This window comes from Nannospalax galili, unplaced genomic scaffold (assembly GCF_000622305.1).
Source record: "Nannospalax galili isolate Female #2095 unplaced genomic scaffold, S.galili_v1.0 scaffold957, whole genome shotgun sequence".
NCBI lineage: Eukaryota > Metazoa > Chordata > Mammalia > Rodentia > Spalacidae > Nannospalax > Nannospalax galili.
Genome location: NW_008340047.1, coordinates 1,280,590 through 1,292,982, shown reverse-complemented (window position 1 = coordinate 1,292,982; position 12,393 = coordinate 1,280,590). Strand labels below are relative to the sequence as shown.

General features: G+C 43.7%; 1 protein-coding gene across 1 annotated transcript in view; it reads left to right on the top strand.

Moving 5' to 3' along the window:
- The first annotated feature begins 2,271 nt into the window (after positions 1-2,271).
- Nlrc5 (NLR family CARD domain containing 5) overlaps positions 2,272-12,393 on the top strand; it is a 79,348-nt gene continuing 69,226 nt past the window's right edge. The window contains exon 1 of the mRNA XM_029564416.1: positions 2,272-2,390. The gene's annotated coding sequence lies outside the window, so the exon portion shown is untranslated. The remainder of the gene's footprint in view (positions 2,391-12,393) is intronic.

Sequence of the window (12,393 nt, the reverse complement as noted above, 5' to 3'; positions counted from 1 at the left end):
TCAATAGGCCCGATTTTGATGAACTCTTGCAAGTAGGCATAGCTGATCTCACAAAGATTGCTGCATTTTGGCTGGTGCTTTACAACACAAACTGAGCACAGGGAGAGCCTGGGGAAATAGCTCTCCTAGAACCCTTTTGGGCAGGTCTGGTTCCACTACAGTTGAAAGGATACTGGGTTCAAGACCCAGCTCTTCTGACTGCTGTGTGACTTCGAGGCCTCACTTCTTCTCTCTGGATATCATTTCTTCTTGTGCCTAATGAGATGGTCCTGCCCCACCTCATGGGGCTGTGCAAGTTAAATGCGTCTAATATTGGCCTGTGCTTGCCTATTTGGATGGTGGCTGTTTGTCCAAGTTGATCCACCCATTCTGCCTGCACAGGGAGTAAACCAGGGTCTTTTGGGGAATTTGTGTAGGGCCAGTCATATAAAGGGGCTTGGGAACATGAGCTGAGCCCTACTGTTAAAATGTAATACCTTACAAATGTGGAAGCTAACAGCCCACCATGTGTCACAGGGGGCCTAGGAGGTAAGACTCCACCATTTGACAGATGAGAAAACTGAGGCTGGCTGAGACCAAGGCAGTCTTTTAAATTAATTATTTTTATATGTATGAGTATTTTTATCTACATGTATGTAAGTGTACCATATGAATGCAATGCCCACAGAGACTAGAAGAGGGCCTTGGATCCCCTGAACTAGCCACCATGTGGGTGCTGGGAACTGACCCTGGTCTTCTGCAAGAGCAACCAGTGCTCTTAACTGCTGAGCCATCTCTCTAGCTCCTGAGACCAAGGCATTTGTCAGAGGTAACATAACCAGGAACGGGCCAGTTGGGAGTTGCATACAAGCAATGGACCGAAAAACCAATGCCACCCCTTCCCAGGTGTCATGTACTTTCTATAGATCTAGCTTGGTCCTGTGAGGGAGGAAGTTAGAGTGTCACAGGAGTGTGAAACCAGAAGAAGATGACAGATAGAAGAGCCGTTTATGAGTTTCAGATACGGTCTGCATCTGCCCTAACTTTAAGTCTTCAATTCTAATGATTGCTGTATGGAGGGTTCTGCCTGACAGATGTTACAGTCACTGCCTAGGGAGTCAAGGCATTTGGCTAGTGTGATGTTAGAGAGAAGGACTGTGTGTCTGGGAGTCACTGGTATGCACTCTGCCTTCTGAGTCCCCGTCTCTTGTACTGGTCTCCCTACCACTCCCTAGAGCAGTTTGGGAGTCAGAGTTGCTTCTCTGGGGTGTCCTTGGAAAGCAGGGAACTACCTTCCTGGATGTCAGAACCATCCACAGGGTAAACCTGGCCACCTGTCTCAGAGTAAGGGCAAAAGGTGGAGGAGGATGTAGAACTTCTAATAGAGATGGAACCAGTGAACTTCCAGGACTGGCCCTGGCCCTGCTGTTCTCTTCCTTCTGGTCGGTCCCACCCTCTCTGTCCCCTTCACCTCACCCTCCCTCATCCTTGGGTGACATCTCTCCCTCCTCTCACACAGCTCAGAGTGTTAGGTAAAAAGTTGGCGGAGAATGGAGGAGGAGGCACCAGGACAAAGATAAAACTCCATCAAAATAGGGTTTATTAGTAAAGGAACACATGGGGCAGATTCCCTTCCTGGCAGGGAAAATGCCCAGGTCTTGAGCTGGGGTCTTTTAAAAAGGGTGGCTTCTGCTTCCTGCAGTAGGCGGGAAGATGTATTTTTTTTAAAGTTGGGGGGGGGGAAGTAGGAGAGTGGGACTGTTAAAATCTGTCCTCTTTAGAGAGCAAAGGGGAAGCCTGCTGTGTTGGCCGAACAGTGGAGAAAAGTCTGCTTCTCTTGACTTCAACGACCAAGGTGCTTATCAGCTAGGTTCCCTTTTCTTGGGAGCAGAAGTCCTTGGGATCCTGTTGTTGAGAGGCGGGGCTACCTGAACCTTAACACAGAGTTCTAGCACTCTTTTGTAGACGAGGCGACCCTTGCACTTGTGTCTTGGGGGTTCCTGGAGGTACACAGCAGATGCTGGGTGGGCCCAGGAAGTCTCAGGTGAGAGAGCCGATTGCCATCTTCCTCTGGAGGCTCTCCTCCCCAGCGTAGGAGTCAGGACCCTGCGAACTAACACCTCCGGTCCCCCGCAGTGGCTCCGCTTCCTCCCTAGTCTCCTGAGACTGCAGTCTGGCTCTGGGCCCCGGGCCTGTCCTCCTAACCCAGTCCCGGAGGCAGGCGGAGGCGTGTCCTGGGACGCTTCCCTGCTGGCGTTAGATCGCCGGTTCCGAAGGCCCTCCCCACGGGCTGGCAACTCTAATCCACGTGATTTCTCGGCAGCAGCCGCGGGTTCCTTGAACTAGCCCAGCAGCACTTGGCTGCCACTTTCAGTTTCGCGCAGAGCTGAGCCGGAGCAGGAGCGCAGAAGGTGAGTGCTGGGAGGGGCGGGGCAGGGCAGGAGGCTCTGGGTTCGGATTCTGAGGGGAAAGGAGAGGAGCGGGTGCCAGAGGCCCTCTTAGCGAGTTATGAGTGACGGGTGGATGGACAGCTGGACCGCTGGACAAATGGAGACAGGCGGCTCAGCGGAATGCAGTCAGCTACTCTGCCGTTTGGAGAATGAATTGGGGGCCACAGACGATAGCAATCGAGGGGGGATCACTCAGTTTTGGGAACATGATCTAAGTCTGTGCATCCTTCTTCTGGCACTACATCAGGTGACCCCATGCAGTTACCCTCTCTTGCTTTTTATATTTCCAACCTTTCATTACTTCATTAAGAATAACAGATAACACCCGTTTCGTTAATCACAATTCCGAATTTTCAGCCTAAAATAACTTTTCACTATACAGTAGTAGAAGGAGTCAGGTTGGACTTAGTGACTTGCTGTTTTGGTAGGAAGCCTCTGTTCCCACAACTCAGCTTCCGCAGTCTCCAACCTCAGGTCAGTCGGTTCTCTGTATCAACCTGTTTTGAAACAAAAAGATATCATAGCCATCTCAACAGAGATATTTCAGAGCGTACCAAAAGACAAACACAGGATTCCATGATTTTTAAATTCCTTAGTGTTAATCACCTCTATTTCTAATTTAACGACCATTTGAACTCACTACTAGCAGGGCTTGGTAGGCCTGCCTGTCGCTTTGTTCCTTGCCTTCCACGTTGCCGAATGTGTTTCCTAAACTAAGCCAGCACCTGGAGTTGGCTGGGGTTGCCATTTGGGAGGGCTCTGGAGAGGCCCTGTCTTCAGTATTGTTTATATATATTGTTGGGGTTCTTTTGAAAAGGTTGGGGGTCTTTCATATATAAAAAGCATTTTGAAAATTCATTTCCATAATTGAGAAAGTGTGTGTGTAGGGTGGAGTGCACCTCACCTAGAGCTTCATCCTCCTGAGTCACTTTCCTTCCCTCCATAAAAGAAACTGGAAGAATACCAGGCTCCCTCTGGGGTGTAGCTCCATGGTAGACGACTTGCCTAGCTCGTGTGAGGCCCTGTGTTCAGTCCTTAGCACCTCAAAAAATAAAGCAGCAGGCCTGATCTCTTACTAAAATGGGAGTGGTGCTGATGACTTGAGGTGCACAAAAGTGTGCCCTGCACTGTGTGCTTTCTTTAGACCAGCGGCTTTCCCCATCTCTGGAGCCAGCACCAGGCTGGATCCCAGCACCCACCTGTCCAGGGAGGGGGATCCACTGGAGTTGTCAACACCTTACACTCGCTGGACGACCATGAGCTAACCACTGTATCTCTTGGAAGCTTGGTTTCCCATCTGTAACACAGGCATAATGGATATTTCAGAATTTGTTTCATGGACTGAATAGGATGAGGTAGATGCATTGCTTGGCTACAAGTGTGAGGAGCCTTGAATCCTGATGGGGTCAGACAGCAGAAGCTGAGAGAACGCCGCAGTCTCCTTGGCCTAAGGCCCTGTCCCCCTGAATTCACCAGAACCACTTGCTCTCAGAAGCTAAGCAGAATGAGGCTTAGTTAGTACTTGGATGGGAGACAGGGAGATAGTCTCCTAAGCCTTACTCCTGGACCAGCAGGGCCTGGTCAGTGTCCCTGGACCCCAGCATACCAACCCCTTTCTGAGGAGAACCCAGCAAAACTTCCTAGAATGTCTTCTTCCATCTGTGATGCTGTGTGTTGGGCCCCCTCAGGAAGACATGAAGTCCTGACCTCCCCTACCTCTGAGTGTGACCTTTTTTGGATGGCTGAAGACAGAGCCAGCTCAGCTGGACTTACAGAATGGGCTTAATATGACATCTGCCTGTGAGAGAGGAGATCAGCATGTCAAAACAGACATAGTGAGCCACAAATGGTGGCACACGTCGACTTTCATCTCCACAGAGGCAGGCAGATCTCTGTGAGTTCAAGGCCAGCCTGTTCTATGTAGCAAGTTTCAGACCTGCCAGGGCTACAGGGTGAGGCCCTGTCACCAAAACAAACAAACAAACAAACAAAAAAAAAACTCAGACACAGTGGAGAAGATGAGCCACAAGCAGAGAAAGCCAAGAATCCCAACTGTCCAAATGAGAGGAATCCAGGAGCCTGGTCCTGCCCATAGCTGGGCTGTAGATGTCCAGCTCCCAGCCAGCAGAGAACAGAGTTCTGCTGTTTCTACCAGAGCTTGATGGTACTTTGTTATCACAATCCAAGCACCTCTCTTCTACCACAGCAGAGAATTGTGCCAAGGAAGTGCAGACACTCAAGAACTTTTAGGGTGGGGGTATGAATTGGTGGTAGAGAGCTTGCTTAGCATATACAAGGTTCTGGGTTTGATAGCACATGACACAATCAAAACTTTTGGTGGGAGTTCTCAGTACTTAAACTGCTCTTCCTTCACCAAATCTGTTTGTGAATGGGGCTGATAGCCTAAAGTCTATTTACTGGTACTAATTCTGCAAGGAAAACATGGCTTGGAAGAAAACAGGAAGTTGATCACACTGCTGGCTGTTGGTGTAGAGACCCAGGCCACAGGCCTGTAGACTCCCTGAGCATCCTGTGCTCAAGTGGGAGCAAGTGGCACTGAATACCTGTGGGACTTGGGAAAAAACTGAGCATGACTGTGTAATCCACATGCTGTTTCTGGTTTCTGGCTCATTAAGAGCTGGTGGAGTTAGTGTCAGCCCCATTCTTCTCTTTTGGGGAACCCAGAGTGTTCCTGAATTCTGTGGATTTCAGAGATGGGGATGGGAGCTTGGTTCTGTGGACACATCTGACAGCACACATTTCATCTCCACTGTCTTCTCACCCTGGCTGACTAGGGCACAAAAGCTGCCAGTTTCTAGGGGCAGGAATGAGAGGCCAGGGGAAACCCGAGATCACTCGTTCTTCCTGTTCAAGCATGACTGACAGGGCTTCAACTCCATGTCAGGCCAAGTCCCCCCAAGGAGACTCTTCTCCACAGAGGTCTTCTCCATCCTCTGGCTGGCATGCCACTGCCATTGGTAAGGGAGAGCTACAGAGCACTGAGGCCACCCTGCACGGGTAGGCGGAGCCCCTCTGGCACTTCCAGCTTTTAGTGAACTCAGACATTTAAAAAATAGAGTATCACCTGTTAGACTAAATAATATGGAATGTGTTAAGGCAAAAATAAATCCTGTGATAGCATTTAAAAAGCTGGGTGTGGTGACACATATCTATAATCCCAGCATTTAGGAGGCAGAGGCAGGAGGATTATGAGGTAGAAGTCAGCCTGAACTATATAGTGAGACTCTGTCTCCAAAAATTTTTAATTTAATCAAATAGTTAATACAGTCATATATTGAAAAAGGTTTTTGCTTTTATTTATCTATTTATTTATTTATTTATTTATCTATCTATTTATTGTGTATGAGTATATTGCCTGCATGTCTGTAAATGAACCTATGTCATACAATGCCTATTAAGGTCAGAACTGGAACTGGAGTTAGCCGCCATGCGGGTGCTGGGAAACAAACCCAGGCCCTCCACAAGAGCAGCCAGTGCACTTAACCACTGTACAGAGCCTCAGCCATCCTGGAACTTGCTATGTAGACCAGGCTGGCCTCGTACTCACAGAGATCCTGCCTCTGCCCCCCGAGTGCTGGGACTAAAGGTATGTGCCACCACACCCAGCCAAAAAAGTTTTTTTTAAAAGGTAAAGAGTCAGTCAAATTCCTGTGTCTTCCTCCAAAGAGAAGAAGTGGGCCTTACAGACAGGGATATTCAGTGTTTTTCCCGCAAAGTCAGTTTCAGCTAAATAGACTTTAGGCCATGCATATACAGGTATACAAACATGCACATACCTGCTTCCATGTACACATGCATGTGCACGTGATTTCCCTCTCTCACAATGAGAGTGTTCTATATGTAGCAGTCACTGTTTTTTTCCCACCTAATCAGGAAATCTTTTCTTTTTAAGTTAATTAATTGTTTAATTGTTAATTATTTATTGGTGCTGGGGCTCAAACACAGGGCCTTAGGTGTGCTAGACTAGTGCTCCTCCACTGAGCCACATCGCCATCCCTCTTTCATATTAAATATGGTTTTTTATGTCCAGACATTCACTGTTCATAGTGATAGGTTTCAGAAAGACGTTTTAATGCACGTCTGTCTTACCCTTGGACCATATTCACTCCTTCCCCTTTTTCTTCTCCTCCTCCTGCTCCCGCTACTCCCAATTCATTTTCCCAGAGTCTCGCCTCCACCCCTTGCCCTATGTACACATACATGACTTCATGCATTTATATAAAATCTAGGATACACAGGTGACAGAAAACAATATTTGTCTTTCTTGTTTTGCTTAATAGGATGGTCTCTGTTTTCATCCATGTTCTCATAAGAATCACCATTTTATTTTTCTTCATGGCTAAACCAAATCCCATTGTGAATGCGTCCCACATTTTATTTCCTTCTTTCTTTTTAATTTTTAGGGTTGGGGATTTAGCTCAGTGGTAGAGCACTTGCCTAGCAAGCGCAAGGCCCTGGGTTCGGTCCTCAGCTCTGGAAAAAAAAAAAAAACAACCAAGGCAACTATTTTGATATGTATATGTAAGTGCACCTATGTGTGCAGTGCTCATGGAGATCAGAAGAGGGTGTCAGATCCTCTAGAACTGGAGTTACAGTTGGTTGTTAGCTGCCATGTGGGTGCTGGGAACTGAATCTGGGTCCTCTAAAAGAGCAGCTAGTGTTCTTAAGCACTGAGCCATCTCTCCAGTCCCTGTACCACATTTTCTTTATTCGTTTTTCTGTTAACAGATACCTAGACTGATTTCCTGACTTGGCCACTGTGAATAGTGCTGCAGTAAACAGAGATGTGCAAATATCTCTGTGGCTCAGAGGCCTTCAAGTATACTGGGAATGAAATAGCTGGACCGTATGGTGATTCTACTTTTAGTTTTCAGACACCTTCGTGTTAATTCCCATAGTGACTGGACTAATGTACATTCCTAGTAGCAGTAAATAAGGATTCACCCCTCCTTGACTCCTCACCCGCTTTTAAAATTTGTTTTCTGAATCATAGCCGTTCTGACTGGGGTAAGATAGAATTTGTTATTGTTTCTATTTGAATTTCCCTGATGGCTAAGGAGTTGAGTATTTTTTCATGTTTATTGATCTTTTGCACTTCAGCTTCTCAGAACTCTGCTCATTTTACTAGCCCGTGTATTAACTGGGTTGTTTGCTTTCTTTAGTATTTGTTTGAGTTCTTTATATATTCTAGATATTAATCTTCTGCCAGATATACAGGTGGCGAAGATCATCTCCCATGTTGCAGGCTGTCTCTTCACTCAATTAATCGCTCCTTTTGTTGTGCATGTTGTATAAAGGCTTATAAATTCATGCAATCCATTAGTCAGGTCTTGGTATTACTTCCCATGGTATTGGAGCTCTTTTCAGAAAGTTTTACCTAAGCCTGTATCTTGAAGCATTTGGTCAATGTTTTTCTCGAGTAGTTTCAGGTCCTAAGTCTGCGGTTCATTTCTAATTAATTATTGTGCAAGGTAAGAGATAGGAATCTAGTTTCATTCGTCTACATGTTAATAACCAGGACCATTTGTTCGGGAGACTATCTTTTCTCCAGTGTATGTTTTTGGTTTCTTTGTCAAAAATCAGGTAGTTGCTATGTGGGTTTTTTTTCATTTTATTCCACTGATTTACATGTCTATATTTTTGTGTGTGCCAGTACCATGTTATGTTTGTTATTATGGCTCTGTAGCATATCTTGAAATCAGGGCTGTGATACTTCTAGTATTATTTTTATTTTTTGCTCAAGATTGCTTTGACTATTCAAGGTCTTTTGTGCTTCCGTATGAATTTTAGGATTGTTTTTTTCTAGCTTTCTGAAGAATGTCACTGGATTTTTGATGAGAATTGAATGAATTTGTAGATTGCTTTTGGTAATATAGCCATTTTCACAATATTAATTCTATCAATCCATGAGCATGGGTTTCCGTCTTGACCTTTTGATTTCTTTCTTTGGTGTTTTAAAACTTTCATTGTAGCAGTCTTTCACTTCCTTGGTTAGATTTATTCTAAGCTGTTTTATATTTTAAAAGTTGCTATGAATGCGATTGTTTTCTGCATTTCTTATTCAACATGTTCATTATTGGGATATAAGAAAGCTACTGATTTTTATGCCTTAATTTTGTATCCTGCCACTTTGCTGAATATTTATCACTTCTGAGAGTTTTCTGGTGCAGTCTACAGGGCCTCTTATGTATAAGGTCATGTTGTCTGCACATCAGGATGATTTTACTGCCTTCTTTTTTATTTGTATCCCCCTTTTTTCTTTCTCTTGTCTTACTGCTCTAGCTAACACTCCAAGCCCTATATTGTAAGAGTAGAGAAAGTGGGGGCTGGAGAGATGGCTCAGCAGTTAAGAGCACTGGCTGCTCCTTACAGAGGACCCAGGTTTGGTTCCCACATGGCAGCTAACAACCATGGGTTAACTCCACTTCCAGGGGATCTGATGCCCTCTCCCAATCTCCACGGGCATTGGACAACATGGGTGCACTTAAACATGTGGGCAATGCCCTCATACACATAAAAGTTTAAAAAAAAAAAGAGTAGAGAAAGTGGATGCCTTTATCTTGTCCTGATTTTAGTAGAAATATTTTGAGTTTTCCCCCATTTAGTATAATGTTGACTATAGGTTTGCCTTGTATGCTTTTTATTATGTTGAGGTGTGTTCCTTCTATTCCCAGTTTCTTTTATCATAAAGAGGTGTTGGACTTTGTCAAAGGCTTTTACAGTATCTATGGATATGATCCTGTGATTTCTGTTTGTTGTTCTGCCTTTGTTAAGCCGTCATTGCACCCCTGAATGAAGCCAACCTGATCATGGTGAATGTTCAGTTTGGTAGTATTTTATTGAGCTTTTGTATCCATGTTCATTAGAGAGATTAGTCTATATCAGGGTAATAATGGATTTATTAAGTTTTTATATTTTGAGACAAGGTCTAGGTTTTTTCTTTGTTTTGTTTTGATACTGGGGCTTGAACCTAGGTCTTCACTTATGCTAGGCATGCACGTTACCACTGAGCTATATCCCCAGTCTCATTCTTTTTGTTTGCTTGCTTTGGTGTGTGTATGTGTGTGTTAACACTAGCTTTGTGTAATGAATCTGGTAGTGTTCCTTCCCTTTCTGTTTTGTGGACTGATTTCAGGGGCATTGGTGTTCATTCTTCTTTAAAGATACGGTAAAATTCATCAGTGAATCCATATGGGCATGAGATTTTTCAGTTGGGAGACTTTTAAAAATACTCTTTCATATTTTTCTTTGTGCATTTTTATGGCTCCTTAATGGACAGATCATGATCGTGTGTGTGTGTGTGTGCTCATGTGCCATGCCATGTTTGTGGAAGTCAGTGGACAGCTTTCTGGAATTGTTTTTCTCCTTTCACCATGTACATTCCAGGGAATGAACTAGGTCATCAGGTCATCAGGTTAGGGAGTCAAGTGTTTTTACTCACTGAGCCATCTCTCCAAGCCCCAGTTGAGAGACTTTTTAAAAAATTTCAGTTTCAATTCCATTGCTTGTTATAGATTTGTTTTGTTTAAGTAGTTTATACCCTTTGATTTAATCTTTTTATTTATTTATTTATTTATTTATTTTTTATTTTTATTTTTTTTTCTCTTTTTGAGACATGGTTTCCCTGTAGCCCCAGCTGACCTGAACTCACTATGTAGACGAAGCTGGCCTGGAACTCACAAAGATCTGCCTACCTCTGCCTCCCAAGTGCTGGGACTAAAAGCATGTGCCACCATGCCTGGCTCAAATATAGGAATTTTAAAAATATATATTTTATTTATTATTCTTATTTATGTGTATGCATGTATTGCCTGCAGGTAGGTAAGTGCACCTGTGTCATGCAATGCCCATGGAGGACAGAAGAGACTGTCGGATCCCCTGGAACTGGAGTTACGGACAGTTGTTAGCTGCCATGTGGGTGCTGGGATACATACCCAGGTCTTCTGCAAGAACAGTCAGTGTTCTCAACTGCTGAGCCATGTCTCCAGCCCCAATTATAGGAATTTTAAAAGTTTCCCTTCTAATTTCTTCTACAACCTTGCTATCATTCAATAGTGTGTCTGTTGTTTAGTCTCCACGAGTTTGCATATTTTCCATATTTCATTGTCTTTTTTTCTACTTTTAGTTCACTGTGATCAGATGGAATACAAGAAATTATTTCAATATTCTTGTATTTGTTAAGACTTGCCTTGTGAATGTTCTGTGGCTGCTGAGAAGATTGTGTATCTGTACTCTTCATTTAAAACTGTGATATTTCTTAAGTTCATAATCTATAATGTCATTTACCTCTGATAGTTGTTGATCTTTTTTAGTCTGAATGACCTGTGTCTGGGTCAGAGTGCAGTGTTGCCATCACCCTCTGTTAATGTGTTGCACTTAGTCGGTAACTTTGCATTCAGTAGTGTTTGTTTTATGAAATTAGGCGTGCCAATATTTGTGTGCGTGTGTTTACAATTGTGATAGTTCTCTTAATCCATGGGAAGTGGCTTTATCTCTTATGACTAATTTTGGTTTGTTAGATATTAATACAGATATGCTTGCTTCCTTTCTAGCTCTATTTGTTTGGAATGCCTTTTCCATCTGTTCATCCCAATGCCATGTTTATCTTTGTCAGTGAGCTACATTTCCTGGAAGCAAGAAACAGATGGATCATATTTTTTATTGCAATCTGCTAGTCTCTATCTTTTGATTGGAGAATTGAAACCATTAACATTCATTGTTATTATTAAAACAGATGTGTTAGGGTTAGGAGATGATTCAGTGATTAAGAGCACTGGCTGTTCTGATAGAGGACCCAGCACTCACATGACAGCTAACAACCATCTGTAACTCTAGTTCCAGGGGAATCTGACACCCTCTTCTGGCCTCCATAGGCATTATATGGCATAGATGCACTTAACATACATGCAGGCAAAACACTTAAACACATAAAATAAAAATAAATTAAAAAAAATTTTAAAGCAGGTAGGTACTTCTCTTTTCAGTTCCTTTGTTCCATATCCTGATTAGTCAGGGAGAAAGTCTCAGCCAGGTGTTTGGCGTCTGTAAAACCTCTACACTTAGGACGGTTAGCCCAGTTTCAAGAGTGCCCAGACTTTGAGTTGGAACTGGAACAAAGAACAATGCCCCACTCTCACTCCACAGCCTCATTGTGGTTTGTTTCTGGGGGTTTCTTTGGAGGAGTTACCTTCGCTCCTTGGTGAATACTTAAAAGAAATATCTAGTGTGGTAGCACTTGCCTTTAATCCCAGCACTTGGGAGGCAGAAACAGGCCAGCTTGATCTACATAGTGAGTTCCAGGACAGCTGGGACTAAAAGGAGACCTTGTCTCAAAAACCAAAAATAAAATAAATAAAAACTGAAAAATAATACAGTTAAAATGGAGGTGGTTTCCAGAATTTGAAGGAAGTAATGCAATATCTAGTGTGGTAGCACTTGCCTTTAATCCCAGCACTTGGGAGGCAGAAACAGGCCAGCTTGATCTACATAGTGAGTTCCAGGACAGCTGGGACTAAAAGGAGACCTTGTCTCAAAAACCAAAAATAAAATAAATAAAAACTGAAAAATAATACAGTTAAAATGGAGGTGGTTTCCAGAATTTGAAGGAAGTAATGCACTGGTTACAATATAAGGCAGCCATTATATGACAAATAGATAAAAAAAAAAAGTTCTAGGAAATTGCACACATCCTTGAAGGGTAGGGCTGTGTGGAGCATCCTGCTACTTATTTTTGCAATGCTTAGAACTGCTTAAAACTTTCCAAATGAGCAAGGCTGTGCTTGTAAGCAGAAAGTAACAAATCTGCTGAGTGACCAGTTAGTTTTAAAAGAAGACCATTTGTTGAGGGCAGTATTGTGTTTCCAATAGGGCTCAGCACCTAGATTCAGCCCAGGGTCCATTTTCTGTTGTTATTTTCTTGTGGTGCAAGGGATTGAACCAGCTG